Here is a 12,160-nt window from a genome sequence, read left to right on the forward strand (position 1 = left end):
TGGTATATTTAATATTCTTCTCCAACACCACAATTCAAAGGCATCAGTTCTTCTTGAGTCTTCTTTATTCATTGTCTAGCTTTTGCATGCATATGAGGCGATTGAAAACACCACAGCTTGGGTAAGGCAGATCTTAGTCCTTAATGTAGCACCTTTGCTTGATAATGTATACATTATGTATACATTATAAAATATGTAGACATGTACTAAGGAAATTATTAATAGCAGTCACTCCTAAAGAGGTGAAAGAGGGAAGGAGGGATTTACTCTTCTTGTTATCTTTTTGTAGTGTTTGAGTTTCTTTACAATGAATAAATACTTTCTTACAGTTAAGAGAATAAAAGATAGAACAGATCTAAAAGCAACAGCCCTGTCCTCAGCTCACTCACAATCCTAGTATAGGAAGAGCTTCCTATAGAGTGGTACTGTGTGTCTAACAGCCTAGTGGGGGACAGTGGTCACCCAAACACTCCTCACTTGGACCCCTCTTCCTTGAGCTTCCTTCCAGAAAATCCACACCATACGCTCATTCAGACTGCAGAGTTCCACAAAGTATGAGATGAGTCTGATCAACTTTTCAGCTTCAGGCACTTTGGTCATGTAACAAGTTTGGGGAATGATTTCTAAATGCATCCAAAATTATTAAAACTTAATTATTCATAGTGGCACTGATTATTTTCTCTGCCCTTCCTTTCCATCTGTCAAATTTGGGCTCCATTTTCAGATGAAATACAGAGCTCAGTCCACAGACAGCCCTAGAGGTGACAATTAATAATTAAAGACCAGTTGGTGATAATTACATGATAACTTTATTGACCAGGCTCAAACTGAAGGTGTGATGTGCTTGAAGTCTGAGAGAAACATCAGAGTACTATTCAAAGTTTCCAAAAATGAGCAACCATTTATAAATTACACCTGCCAGATTTTCATCACTTGTCATCACCGTTAATGCCACATACTAGGCTATTAGTCATCAAAAAATAAAAATAAAAATAAAAGATCTGAGAATTACCTTTCAAGATTCTCACATATTTCAGGAATTATCTATTTCCTTCTGCACTCCAACTTCAGACTATAGCAGCCTGTTCTGTACCAGGCATCCTTTGAGCAAGTACTGAGGATAGAAACATGAGCTGTCTGAGCATCATTACTAACTAGCAAAGAAAATAAAGAAGTACTACACATCAGAGTCACTGAGAAAGCTTTTCACCTAGAACGGGAATGAAGATTAATCAGAAAAGCTCAAGAAACCACTGTTCTGAGTCACATAAATAGTTTATTAGAGGAGCTGCTGTCCTCCCTTTGAGGGGCTGGACATTTTTAAGCATTTTGTTAACTTCAGAGAAGCATTTGTCTGGCTGAGTCATTATAAGAGACTCAAAAAAAAAAAAAAAAATGGAGTGGGGGACACAATAGAAAAGGATGAATTTGGGAGTGAACTGGTTTGTGAGAACTTACTGGTAAGCCAAGGAGCCTTAGTGGTGCAATGGTTCAGTGCTTGGCTACTAACCGAAAGGTCAGAGATTCGAACTTACCAGTGGCTCTTTGAGAGAAAGACCTGGAGATCTCCTCCGGTATAGATTACAACCTAGGAAACCCTATTGGCAGTTCTGCTCTGTCTTATAAGGTTGCTATGAGTTGGAATCAAATAGATGGCACCTAACAGCAATAATAATGGTAAGCCATTCTTTGCAGTCTATTTTTTTAATCACTGGCTCAGACTTACCAAGAAAAGTTATTTGCTACTTAGGAACAATGCTTAGGCAACTTTCTTCAATAAGTCAGATAATGCCCAGCTTGTCTTTGCTCTACGGCACATCCAGCTTATCTTCCTGACTGGTATCTGCTGACCAGCAGTCTCCAGGCCACCAGTGGACACTTCACTGTGGACCCACAGAGCTCTGTCAAAGAACATTTTAGTCGAAATAAGAGAATGAGAACTGTGGAGTGGCTTAGTTGCTTCTCCACTTGCTGGATAACTTGGAAGATAAAAAATAAGTCCCTGACTTTAAACACCCAGCTCAAGGAACAGAAAAGGAACCACATATTTTTACGAATGTTATAAAAGAAATTTTTACCTTTTGTAGCTATAGGGTCAAGACTTCTGAAAATCAAACTCAAAGTTTAATTCTACAAACAGAAGAATTACAACACAAATTGAATTTGCAACCTTGCAGAATCTTATATTAATGTAAGGCCATTGATTGGGAAGGACCTGAATCCTAAAACTTGGAATGGAGATATTTGGGCAAGTTCCAATGAAACTATGAATCTCAAACTTCCGTACTCTGCTAAGCCTCCTATGACACGAGAAGTAGCCCTCCTTCCCTCCCCGAGGGGTTAATCTCCACTTGCCTGAAGAATTTATCACGCCCTCTCCTGAGGTACCGACTTGCAAAGAAATGCTGATCATCCCCATGACGCTGATCATCACTCCCACCACCTCTCATTGTTTCTAGATCATAGCTGGATTCCAGTCCAAGCAGATCTGAAACCTCTGTTGATCAGCAGGGAGAGTGTTTGGAAAGCTGAAGTGGATGCACAGTTGGAGAAGAATGAGGGCAAAGTGTGACCTGTGGAAGCATACCATACGCATGAAAAGAATTGCATGATTTGCCAATTTATATTGACATAAACTTAAAAAATATGAATGGAAATGGCCACCAGGGATGTTGAATCAAGGTAGAAAAAATATAACTTGAGAATTGAACAAATTAATTGATATAGATATACCAAGCAGAGGATCTGGATTCATTGGTAACTCATGAAAATCAGTTAACTAAAACTGACCACCTTTGGACTTAAAGGTGGTCTACAGTGAATGAACTTGGAACCAGGGATATCATTGCTGATATCAGAAGGATCCTGGCTAAAAGCAGAAAATACTAGAAAGATGTTTACATGTGTTTTAGTGACTATGCAAAGGCATTTGACTGTGTGGATCATAACAAATTACGGATAACATTGTGAAGAATGGGAATTCCAGAAGACTTAATTGTGCTCATGAGGAAGCTGTACCTAGATCAAAAGGCAGTCATTTGAACAGAAGAGGAAACTGCAGGGTTTAAAGTGATTTAAAGTCAGGAAAGTTGTGTGTCAGGGTTGTATCCTTTCACCATACCTATTCAATCTGTATGCTGAGCAAATAATCCGAGAAGCTGGACTATATGAAGAAGAACAAGGCGGGATTGGAGGAAGGTTCATTAAAAACCTGTGTTATGCTGATGACACAACTTTGCTTGCTGAAAGTGAAGAGAACTTGAAGCACTTACAGATGAAGATTAAAGACCACAGACTGCAGTATGGATTACACCTCAACATAAACAGAACAAATATTCTGACAACTGGACCAATAAACAACATCACGATAAACGAAGAAAAGATTGAAGTTGTCAAGGATTTCATTTTACTTGGATCCACAATCAAAACCCATAAAAACAGCAGTCAAGAAATCAAAAGACACATTGCATTGGGCAAATCTGCTGCAAAAGACATCTTTAAAATGTGAAAAAGCAAAGACGTCACCTTGAAGACTAAGGTGCGCCTGACCCAAGCCATGGTGTTTTCAATCACCACATATGCATGCAAAAGCTGGACAATGAATAAGGAAGACTGAAAAAGAATTGATGCCTTTGAATTGTGATGTTGGCAAAGAATATTGAATACACCATGGACTGCCAAAAGAATGAACAAATCTGTCTTGGAAGAAGTACAGCCAGAATGCTCCTTAGAAGCAAGAATGGTGAAACTACGTCTCACATACTTTGGGCATGTTATCGGAAAGGATCAGTCCCTGGAGAAGGACATCATGCTTGGTAAAGTAGAGGGCCAGTGACAAAGAGGAAGATACTCAAGGAGATGGACTGACACAGAGACTACAACAATGGGCTCAAACATAACAATGATTGACCGGATGGCGCAGGACAGGGCAGTGTTTTGTATACATAGGGTCTTTATGAGTCAGAACCAACTGGACAGCACCTAAAAACAACAACACAGTGAATGAAGCTGAGATTCAATAACTTGTCAGGAGGCACTTGTCTAGCAATCAAGAGGTGAGAATGGGAATGACTTTTTTCTCATTGTAACCTTTAGCAACTAATTAGAAGAATAAAATTGTTTACTGTCCCTGAAACAATGGGCTCCACTGGTTTAGAGATTTTAATTCCTAAGGGAAGAATTCTTCCACCAGGGGATACAACAAAAGTTCCATTGAAGTAGAAGTGTTGAGTGTCACCTGGCTATTTTGGGCTCCTCATCCAGTGACTAAACAGTCCAAGAAGGATGTTACTGTATTGTCTGGTGTGACTCATTCTGGTTTTCGTGCAAAAATTGAATTGGCACTATCCAATGGGAGCAGCAAGAAATAGGTCTGGAAAGCAAGATCTTCTGTAGTCCTTTCTAGTTCTCTCAGGTTTGTGATAAAAATTAATGGAAGATTATAACAGTCTAGCAGAGCAGGGCTGATATGATCATAGATGTTCCAGGAATGAAGGTTATGATCACCTTACCAACAAGGAACCTTAAGTAACTGAGATGCTTGCTGAAGGCAAACAGAATATGGAATGGATAGTGGAAGAAGAAACTTATAAATACTCTCTATGGTCCATGTGACCACTTGATGAAATGAGGACTGTAGTCATTGTAAATAGTTATTTCTTGCTTTGAAGTAAACATATATATATTTATAAGCCAAGTTATTTTGCTCCCTTCCCATCCCCCTGCTCTCTAACTCAATATATGTTGATAATTATTAAGCTTATATCTCAGTATTTGGATAATATGATATCAAAAGAGGAGTGTGATCCAGATAGAACCTGTATGAATATCATCTATGACTGATAAAGAGACTTTGTGTATTCTCTTTTGGGGAGAGAGTTAGCATGTTTTCAACTGCACAAAGGATAGTTACATTATATCAAGTGGAACCATGATTTTTGATACTGTCTTTGGAATTTAGATATCATTACGTGAAGTGTGTATGCATGTCCAGTTGACAAGAGTTGACTATGCTGGACTGTGCTGTGTTCATTTCTTAGAATCCCCTTCCTTGTATGGTTCTGGGTTATTGCTGACAAAGAGGAACGTGTGCAAGTTTTAGAAGGCAGAATTGAAGCAGCAGACATTGCTTTCGATGGTTGCAGACATGTTAATGGCAAAATGCAGAGATGCCTTGTGGACCCCATCTCGTCCATGCTCCTCCCTGCTTCATGTCCAGTTAGTCTTCCTGACTGCAGGTCTTGGTGACCAGGCGTGTCCAGCCACCGAGTTGGATAGTCATGTCGAACCCGAGAGGGACATCGTGGAGAGGCATATAGGAAGCTCTTGTTGCTAAGTAGCCACCACCTCCGTGAGCCCACAGTCAAGCACTGACGGTGGGTGGAAAGATATGAGACTTTGGGGATCTTGGGATGGAATGAATAGATTTGTATGAGGGGGAGACATAAATCATTTGGACTGAGAGGGTGGTCTGCGGCATGCAGAATTCTAAGATGATCCCTATTGAGTCATGCCTTTGTGTAATCCTCTCCCACTGAGTATGGGTGAGAACTGTGACTTGCTTCTAGCCAATAGAACACTTCAAAGGTGATGGGATGTCATTCCCATGTTATATTATATATGATCCTATCTTAGCAGAGTAGAGTGAGAGATCCTCCTGGTGACCATGAAGAAGGAAGCTGTCATGTTGTAAGAGGATCTGCAAGGGGGCCACATGGCAGCGGACTGTGGATGTCTCTAGAGCAGCCCCTGGCTGACAATTAGCAAGAAAGTGGGGACCTCAGTCCTACAACCTCAAGGAAATGAATTCTTCCAACAACATGTAAGCTTGGAACAGGACCTAGAGCTTTAGAAAGGAATGCAACCCAGCCAACACCCAGATTGCAACCTGGTGAGACCCTGAGTAGAGGACCTAGCTACATCATGCCCAGATTCGTGACCCACAGAAACGGTGAGGTAATAAAGGTGTGCTTTTTTAAAGCCTCTAAGTGTGTGCTAATTGGTTACGCAGCTATAGATTACTTCTATAGTAGGCCTGTGGTTGCCACTGGCCAACTAGTATTAGAAATGTAGATAAAAAACATAGATGGTACAATTGTCTGCATGGAAAGTCAAATAAAACATATAGACAAACTAGAATAACTCATTAAAGATTTCAGTGAGTTGCCTGGACACAAAGTAAACATATGAAAATTAATATAAAAACTCCTGTAGACCAGTAGCAATGAGTATTAGAAAATACAATAGAAAAAAAGATACCATTTAAAATAAGATCTGTTATGTATTGAATTGTGTCCCCCAAAAATATGTGTCAACTTGGCTAGGCCATGATTCCTACTATCCTGTGACTGTCCTCCATTTTGTGATCTAATGTAATTTTCCTATGTGTTGTAAATCCCAATTTCTGTCTGTGGTTAATGAGGCAAGATTAGGTTATGATAAAGAGGATTAGCGTAGGATGCAACACCCTTACTCAGGTCACAGCTCTGATGGAATATAAGGGGAGTTGCCCTGGGGTATAGTCTGCATCACCTTTTATCTTACAAAAGATAAAAGGAGAGAAAAGTTAGCAGAGAGATGGGAACTTCCTACCACCAAGAAAGCAGAACTGGGAGCCAATCACGTCCTTTGGACATGGAGTACCTGTGCTGAGAAACTCCTAGACCAGAGGAAGATTGATGACAAGAACCTTCCACTAGAGCTGACAGAGAGAGAAACCCTTCCCCTGGAGCTGGAACACTGAATTGGGACTTCTAGGCTCCCAGACTGTGAGAAAATAAATTCCTCTTTTGTTAAAGCCATCCACTTGTAGTATTTCTGTTATAGCAGCACTAGATAACTAAGACAAGATCTAAAACTATAAAGTATCAAAGTAAAGTAACGAAATATATAAAACAACACTGTGGAGAAATGTATACAACGTTACTGAAGAACTTACGAAACAACAATAGTGAGACACACTGTGTGCATGAAACGGAGGAGTCAACACAAATGCAAAATAAATAAATAAATTTTTTAAAAACTGCCAGACTGACTCACGGTCACCCCACAGTCAGAGTATAAATGTTGTATAATGCTTTCAATGGCTGATTTTTCAGAAGTAGATCACCAGGCCTTTCTTCTGAGGTGCCTCTGGGTGGACTTGAACCATCAACTTTTTGCTTAGCAGCCAATTGTGCTAACTGTTTGAACCACCCCTTGAAATGCTCAGTGGTCACTAAATCTGACTTTCATTTTAATGCAAGTCAAAAAATGAAAGAAATCATAAAACAGGATCTTAAGTAGAAATTCAAAACTTGATTCCAAAGTTCAAATAAAAAAGGAAAGATAAAATAATAGCCAAAGAATTTTTTAAAGGAAAAGGACAAGGGTGAAAAATTTTCCCTACCAGCCATCGAAACTTATTTTAAATTTGCAGTGATTCACCTATTGGTATGCTGTCAGGAGGGATCAGTCCCTGGAGAAAGACAGAATGCTTGATAAAGTGTTGTCGTTGTTGTTAGATGCCATTGAGTCAGTTCCGACTCATAGCAACCCTGTGTACCACAGAACAAAAAACTGCCCAGTCCTGTGCCATGCTCACAATCATTGTTATGCTTGAGCCCATTGTTGCAACCGCTGTGTCAATCCATCTCCTTGAGGGTTTTCCTCTTTTTGGGTGACCCTGTACTTTACCAAGCATGATGTCCTTCTCCAGGGACTGATCCCTCCTGACAACATGTACAAAGTAAGACTTAGTTTCACCATCCTTGCTTCTAAGGAGCACTCTGGTTGTACTACTTCCAAGACAGATTTGTTCGTTCTTTTGGCAGTCCATGGTATATTCAATATTCTTTACCAAAACCACAATTCGAAGTTGTAAATTCTTCTTCCATCTTCCTTATTCATTGTCCAGCTTTTGCATACATATGATGCAATTGAAAATACCATGGCTTGGGCCAGGTGCACCTTAGTCTTCAAGGTGACATCTTTGCTTTTTAACACTTTAAAGAGGTCTTTTGTAGCAGATTTGCCCAAAGCAATGCATCTTTGGATTTCCTAACTGCTGCTTCCATGGGTGTTGATTGTGGATCCAAGTAAAATGAAATCCTTGACAACTCCAGTCTTTTCTCCATTTATCGTGATGTTGTTTACTGGTCCAGTTCTGAGGATTTTTGTTTTCTTTATGTTAAGGTATAATCCATACTGAAGGCTGTGGTCTTTGATCTTCATCAGTAAGTGCTTCAAGTCCTCTTCACTTTCAGCAAGCAAGGTTGTGTCATCTCCATATCGCAGGCTGTTAATGAGTCTTCCTCCAATCATGATGCCATGTTCTCCTTCATATAGTCCACCTTCTCAGATTATTTGCTCAGCATACAGAATAAATAAGTAAGGGGAAAGGATACAACCCTGACACAAACCTTTCCTAACTTTAAACCATGCAGTATCCCCTTGTTCTGTCCAAACAACTGCCTCTTCATCTATGCACAGGTTCCTCATGAGCACAATTAAGTGTTCTGGAATTCCCATTCTTCACAATGTTATCCATAGTTTGTTATGATCCACACAGTTGAATGCCTTTGCATAGTCAATAAAACACAGGTAAACATCTTTCTGGTATTCTCTGCTTTCAGCCAGGATCCACCTAACATTAGCAATGATATCCCTGGGTCCATGTCCTCTTCTGAACCTGGCCTGAATTTCTGGCAGCTCTATGTTGGTATACTGCTGCAGCCTCTTCTGAATGATCTTCAGCAAAATTTTACTTGCACGTGATATTAATTATATTGTTCGATAATTTCCGCATTTGGTTGGATCATCTTTCTTGGGAATAGGCATAAATATGGATCTCTTCCAGTTGATTGGCCAGGTAGCTGTCTTCCAAATTTCTTGGCATAGATGAGTGAGCACTTCCAGCACTGCATCCGTTTGTTGAAACATCTCAACTGATATTCCATCAATTCCTGGAGCCTTGTTTTTCGCCAATGGTTTCAGTGCAGCTTGGACTTCTTTCTTCAGTACCATAGGTTTCTGATCATATTCTACTTCTTGAAATGGTTGAATGTCTACCAATTCTTTTTGGTATAATGACTCTGTGTATTCCTTCCATCTTCTTTTGATGCTTCCTGCATCGTTTAATATTTTCCCCATAGAATCCTTCACTATTGCAACTCATGGCTTAATTTTTTTTTCAGTTCTTTTAGCTTGAGAAATGCTGAGCATGATCTTCCCTTTTGGTTTTCTATCTCCAGCTCTTTGCACGTGTCATTATAATACTTTACTTTGTCTTCTCCAGCTGCCCTTTGAAATTTTCTGTTCAGTTCTTTTACTTCATCATTTCTTCCTTCTGCTTTAGCTATTCGACATTCAAGAACAAGTTTCAGAGTCTCTTCTGACATCCATTTTGGTCTTTTCTTTCTTTCCTGCCTTTTTAATGACCTCTTGTTTTCTTCATGTGTGACGTCCTTGATGTCATTCCACAACTCATCTGGTCTTCAGTCATTAGTGTTCAGTTCATCATATCTATTCTTGAAATGGTCTCTAAATTCAGGTGGAATATACTCAAGGTCAGACTTTAACTCTCGTGGACTTGTTCTACTTTTCTTTAGTTTCAACTTTAACTTGCATATGAGCAATTGATGGTTCCACAGTCGGCCCCTGGCCTTGTTCTCACTGATAAGGTTGAGCTTTTCCATTGTCTCTTTCCACAGATGTAGTCAATTTAATTCCTGTGTATTCCATCTCGTGAGGTCCATGTGTATAGTTGCCATTTATGTTGGTGAAAAAAGGTGTCTGCAATAAAGAAGTCATTGGTCTTGCAAAACTCTATCATGTGATCTCCTGCCATATTTTCTGACTGCCGATCCTTCTTGTTTGTTCACAGCTTTTGCATTCCAATCACCCATAATTATCAATACATCCTAATTGCATGTTCAATCAATTTCATACTGCAGAAGCTGGTAAAAATCTTCAGTTTCTTCATCTTTGACCTTAGTGGTTGGTGCATAAATGAATAATAGTCGTATTAACTGGTCTTCCATGTAGGCGTATGGATATTATCCTATCACTGACAGTGTTGTACGTCAGGATAGATCTTGAAATGTTCTTTTTGAGGATGAACGCAACATCATTCCTCTTCAAGTTGTCATTCTCAGCATAGTAGACCATATGAGTGTCCGATTCAAAATGGCCAATACCAGTCCATTTCAGCTCATTAATGCCTAGGATATAGATGTTTATGTGTTCCATTTCATTTTTGATGATTTCCAATTTTCCTAGATTCGTACTTTGTACATTCCACTTTCTGATTATTAATAGATGTTTGCAGCTGTTTCTTTTCATTTTGAGTCGTGCCATATCAGTAAATGAAGTTCCGGAAAGCTTGACTCCATCCATGTCACTAAGGTCGAAGCTACTTTGAGGAGGCAGCTCTTCCCCAGTCGTCCTTTGAATGTCTTCCAACTTGGGGGGCTCATCTTCTGGCACTAAATCAGACAATGTTACTGCTATTCATAGATTTTTACTGGCTAATTCTTTTCAGAAGTAGAGTTCCAGGTCCTTCTTCCTAGTCTGTCTTAGTCTGGAAGCTCAGCTGAATCCTATCCGTCATGAGTGACCCTGCTGGTTCTGAATACCATTGGCATAGCTTCCAGCATCACAACAACACACAAGCTCCCCACAGCAACACACAAGCCACCCTGACAGACACGTGGGGGTTGATCAAGTAGAGGGTCAGCAAAAAAGAGGAAGATCCTCAACAGATGGACTGACACAGTGGCTGTAATATTGGGCTCCAACATAGCAATTATTATGAGGATGACACAGGACCAGGCAGTGTTTCATTCTGTTGTACATAGGGTTGCTATGAGTTGGAATTGACTACATGTCAGTGACAATATTGGTGCATAGAAGAAAATATGTTAATGGAATGAAGGGGGGAAGCCCATAAATAAATACAATAAAATTTAAAAATAGTGATAAAAAATACAGAAAATGTTGTAAAACAATGAGGAAAAGATAGTCAATTTTAAAAATCCTTTCATATGAAAAATAAAGTAAAATTAGTTCTCTACATTACACTATACACAACACATATTCCAGATAGATTTAAACCAAATGTGGAAAAATAATCGAAGTTACAAGAAAAAATAAATGTACTAAGGAACAATTTTTCAAACAAAATGCAAAATTCAGATATAAGGAAGGAAAAGATGGATAAAATTCGCTTCTTTAAATTTTACAACTTCACTATTATGTGACACACCCTTAAACAAAAATTTTAAATCTTCACAGACATATCCAAACTCCCTGAGAGACTGAGCTACTGGGCTGAGGGATGGGGATCATGGTCTCAGGGGACATCTAGCTCAATTGATGTAGTCTACATCCAACAGTGGTGAGTAGCGACTGGAGTCTTAAAAGCCTGTGAGCAGTCATCTAGGATACATCTACCGGCCCCATCCCAGCTGGAGCAAAGGAGAATGAAGAAGACCAAAGACATAAGGGGAAGATTAGTCCAAAGGACTAATGGACCACAACTACCACAGCCGCCACCAGACTGAGCCCAGAACAACTAGATGGTGAACAGTTACCACCACAGACTGCTCTGGCAGGGATCATGATAGAGGCTCCCGGACAGAGCGTGATAAAAATGTAGAACAAAATTTAAATTTGAAAAAAAAAAAAACTAGTCTGATAGACTGGAGAAACCTCGAGAGTAGGGCCCCCTTTTAACTCAGTACTGAAGTCACTCCTGAGGTTCACCCTTCAGCCAAAGATTAGATAGGCCTATAGGGCCCAAAATTCCTGGAGCCAGGAATTGACAGAATACTAGTGAGATGTTTCAACAAACAGATGCAGCACTGGAAGGGTTCACTCTTCTATGCCAAAAAATTTGAAAGACAGCAACCTGGCCAAATGAATGGAAGAGATCCGTATTTGTACTCATTCCAAAGAAAGAAGAGCCAATAGAATTGGGAAATTATTGAACAATATCATTAATATCATATACAAGTAAAACTTTCCTGAAGATCATTCAAAAACAGTTACAACAGTACATAGACAGGGAATTGCCAGAAATTCAAGCTGGATTCAGAAGAGAATGTGGAACAAGGGATATCATTGCTGATGTCAGACAGATCATGGCTGAAAGCAGAGAATATCAGAAAGATGCTTACCTGTG

The sequence above is a fragment of the Trichechus manatus genome, unplaced genomic scaffold (genome assembly GCF_000243295.1).
Source record: "Trichechus manatus latirostris isolate Lorelei unplaced genomic scaffold, TriManLat1.0 scaffold00072, whole genome shotgun sequence".
Classification (NCBI taxonomy): domain Eukaryota; kingdom Metazoa; phylum Chordata; class Mammalia; order Sirenia; family Trichechidae; genus Trichechus; species Trichechus manatus.